General features: G+C 28.8%; 1 protein-coding gene across 1 annotated transcript in view; it reads left to right on the top strand.

The window, feature by feature from the left end:
• The first annotated feature begins 646 nt into the window (after positions 1-646).
• LOC111678143 overlaps positions 647-4,487 on the top strand; it is a 34,909-nt gene continuing 31,068 nt past the window's right edge. The window contains exon 1 of the mRNA XM_046954171.1: positions 647-1,505. The gene's annotated coding sequence lies outside the window, so the exon portion shown is untranslated. The remainder of the gene's footprint in view (positions 1,506-4,487) is intronic.

Below are 4,487 nucleotides of genomic sequence, written 5' to 3'. Positions count from 1 at the left end.
TAGAAAACTGGTCGAAATGTTTCTTTAGCTAGAAAACTTGTCAAAATTCATCTATAAATAAAAATTCGATCAAAAATCTTCTATAACTGTAAAATTTGCAAAATTCTCTATCATTAGAAAACTTGTCGAAATTTTTCTAGAAATGAAAAACTTGTCGAAATTCCTGTTAACTAGCACATTTTTTTAAATTCTTTTGTAAATAGCAAAATAGAAAACTGGTCGAAATTCTGTTATAAATAAAAAACTGGTCAAAATTCTTCTATAACTAGAAAACTGGTCGATTTTTGTTTATAAATAGAAAATTAATCTAAAATAAATACAAAACTTAATGAAGATTTTTTTGAAATTCCTGTGAATAAAAAATTTATCAAAAATGATTTTATAAAAGAGAAATTCATTCAAAAATTGTCTCTAAATAATAAAATATTTATAGATAAACATATAAAAATGTAAACGAAATTAAAATAAGAATTAAAAAATTCGTGCAACTCCATGCTGCCAACATTTGTTAAAAGGTTCAAAATAAAAAAGAAAATTCGTTTCATATTTAATTAATACAATATTCAACAAAAAAAATGTGTTTTAAACACATTTTCCCGTTAATTTTCTTTATAAATAAAAAATAAAACAACATAAATAAAAATAGTAAAAATATAAAAAAATACATAAATAAAGAAACAAATAAAAAAAAAAAATAAAAAAAAACAGAAAATATATAAATAAACATACACACGGACTAAAATAAATCTCAGCATGTGTTTGTATATGAATATACCCCTTTGGATAAATGTGGAACGTTTAACGACAGCAATCTCAACAACTGCATCCCAGCTGTTTGATGTTTCTCTAGTCATATTTTTATTAAATTGTAAATCGTCAACAGCGGTAACAGCAGCAGCAGATATATCATCAACAACAACAGCAAGTACATTAAAACCAGCACGTCATGCAAGTAAACAGTTAAAACAAACAAATACAATATTAACAACAGCAGCAATAGCAGCAGCAACAACAACAACAACAACAACGTCATCAACAGTATAAACATTGAGCAGCAACAGCAGCAACTACAGCAAAATCTCTTAATAAGACAAATATAATTCAACACAGTTCTCTCTATTAAAGCTCATTGTCAACAACACACTGCTGTTGTAGATGCCGGTTGTTAAACAACACGGCAATCAAAACAATAAAAATTTCTAAAAGGAAAAAAAATCATAAAATAATTAAAAATTTAATTAAAAAGAAAAAAATATATATTTTTTTTATAAAATATTTTTTTACCTGCATATCTAGCTCAGAGATACGAAAGAAACAATTACACGAATGCAGTTAATTCGTTGAGAAAAAAAGTGTTTGTGTCAACTTGTTTGTGAAGAGTGTGTTTAATTAAAACGAGTAAACATAAACAAACTTACTCTTATCTGTTAATTAAAAAAAAAGAAAGAATGAAAAAAGTGTTAATTAAAAACCAACTATAATATCTACAATATAGTTACTTAAAGGTAAAATATAGATTTTATTAAAAATGAAAAGATTATAAAATTTAAAAGGATTTCAAAGGTTGTCTATGAATTTTACTCATATTCGGTTTTTCTAGAAATAGATTTTGGTAATTTTAGATAGGAAATGACATGAATGACAGAATTTTTGAAGATTTGGATTCCGCAGATATGTATATGGGGTCTTTAGAGTATTGATTTTAATAGACATACAGACGGACATGGCTTAATCGACTTCGTTATCTATAAGATCTAGACTATACTTTAGGGACGGAAAATTATATTTTAGAAATTTCAAATAGAATAACAAACCTATTTAAACCCTTCTCACGAATAGTAATATAGAAATAAAAAAGGGATAAGAAAGTTTGTCCTTGGGTCAAAAAAAGAATATGTTCCAAATTTCATCAAACTAATTGCGAATTGTAGCGTGCGCATAAGCTTTACATGAACACACAGACCGAAGGAAAGATAGACAGACTGACGGACAGACGGATGGATCGACGGACGGACAGACGGATCGACGGACGGACGGGCAGACAGGTAGACATAACTAAATCGACATACAAAGTGATTCGATTTGTATACTTTAAGGTGGGTGTAGGACCAATATTTTTGGGTGTTACAAACATAAGCACAAACGAGAAATACTATAGTGGTGTAGGGTATAAAGAGTACCAAGAATGTTTACCCTTGTTCCCAAAACTACGAAACCTATATTCGTAATTTTTCAAAAAAGTTTGTGATATAAATTATACTTGCAAAAAGTACTAAACTACAGTTTTTACCCGTTTACTCCTAAAGAGAACCGAATTTTGAAAAAGTTTTTGCCTTATTTACATCATGATTATACGTTGAGACGTTCAGAATGTGTCACTAACATAACTGTTTTATATAAATCTAGATTATAAGGATTCATTCAATAGATACTTATTTCAATATGTTACAAACCGTTTTTAGAACATCATCATACCACCCAATTGTATGTATGTATTTCATTTACTAAATGCTAAATAAACACACGCGTTCATTTTTAAACAAATAGAAATTTAAGAAATGTTTTAATTTTCTTTAATAATTGAAATGTGATAAAAGCTTCTGTGAATATATATAAAAAATTGAATAAATTTAAAAACATTTTGATTTTGTAATTGATATTTTATATTATTTATTTGTAAAGTAATTGTAGCAACAAAATTTACATAACTAAATATACAAAATTTGAAAATTTACATAATGTGACGTGAATTAAAGTGAAAAGAAAAATACTAAAATATTACAATTACCAGATTTTATTTGATATTTTGAAAGAAAATCAATTAAAAAATTTATATTTTATTTCCATTAGATATATGTATGTATGTATTACCAATTTACCGCAACTTCTCATCAAATCAAGTTACGAAAACAGATAGAAAACGACAAATTTAGGTTTTTGCAAAAGGTGCTAAAAACTTTTTTGTAATAATACCAAGGACTATAGACTAGACTATAGACTAGACTATAGACTAGACTATAGACTAGACTATAGACTAGACTATAGACTAGACTATAGACTAGACTATAGACTAGACTATAGACTAGACTATAGACTAGACTATAGACTAGACTATAGACTAGACTATAGACTAGACTATAGACTAGACTATAGACTAGACTATAGACTAGACTATAGACTAGACTATAGACTAGACTATAGACTAGACTATGGACTAGACTATAGACTAGACTATAGACTAGACTATAGACTAGACTATAGACTAGACTATAGACTAGACTATAGACTAGACTATAGACTAGACTATAGACTAGACTATAGACTAGACTATAGACTAGACTATAGACTAGACTATAGACTAGACTATAGACTAGACTATAGACTAGACTATAGACTAGACTATAGACTAGAGTATAGACTAGACTATAGACTAGACTATAGACTAGAGTATAGACTAGACTATAGACTAGACTATAGACTAGACTATAGACTAGACTATAGACTAGACTATAGACTAGACTGTAGACTAGACTATAGACTAGACTATAGACTAGACTATAGACTAGACTATAGACTAGACTATAGACTAGACTATAGACTAGACTATAGACTAGACTATAGACTAGACTATAGACTAGGCTATAGACTAGACTATAGACTAGACTATAGACTAGACTATAGACTAGACTATAGACTAGACTATAGACTAGACTATAGACTAGACTATAGACTAGACTATAGACTAGACTATAGACTAGACTATAGACTAGACTATAGACTAGACTATAGACTAGACTATAGACTAGACTATAGACTAGACTATAGACTAGACTATAGACTAGACTATAGACTAGACTATAGACTAGACTATAGACTAGACTATAGACTAGACTATAGACTAGACTATAGACTAGACTATAGACTAGACTACAGACTAGACTATAGACTAGACTATAGACTAGACTATAGACCATACTATAGACTAGACTATAGACTAGACTATAGACTAGACTATAGATTAGACTATAGACAAGACTATAGACCATACTATAGACTAGACTATAGACTAGACTATAGACTAGACTATAGACTAGACTATAGACTAGACTATAGACTAGACTATAGACTAGACTATAGACTAGACTATAGACTAGACTATAGACTAGACTATAGACTAGACTATAGACTAGACTATAGACTAGACTATAGACTAGACTATAGACTAGACTATAGACTAGACTATAGACTAGACTATAGACTAGACTATAGACTAGACTATAGACTAGACTATAGACTAGACTATAGACTAGACTATAGACTAACTATAGACTAGACTATAGACTAGACTATAGACTAGACTATAGACTAGACTATAGACTAGACTATAGACTAGACTATAGACTAGACTATAGACTAGACTATAGACTAGACTATAGACTAGACTATAGACTAGACTATAGACTAGACTATAGACTAGACTATAGACT

Source organism: Lucilia cuprina, chromosome 6, assembly GCF_022045245.1.
Source record: "Lucilia cuprina isolate Lc7/37 chromosome 6, ASM2204524v1, whole genome shotgun sequence".
NCBI classification, from domain to species: Eukaryota; Metazoa; Arthropoda; class Insecta; order Diptera; family Calliphoridae; genus Lucilia; species Lucilia cuprina.
This window is presented reverse-complemented; position numbering and strand designations above follow the sequence as displayed.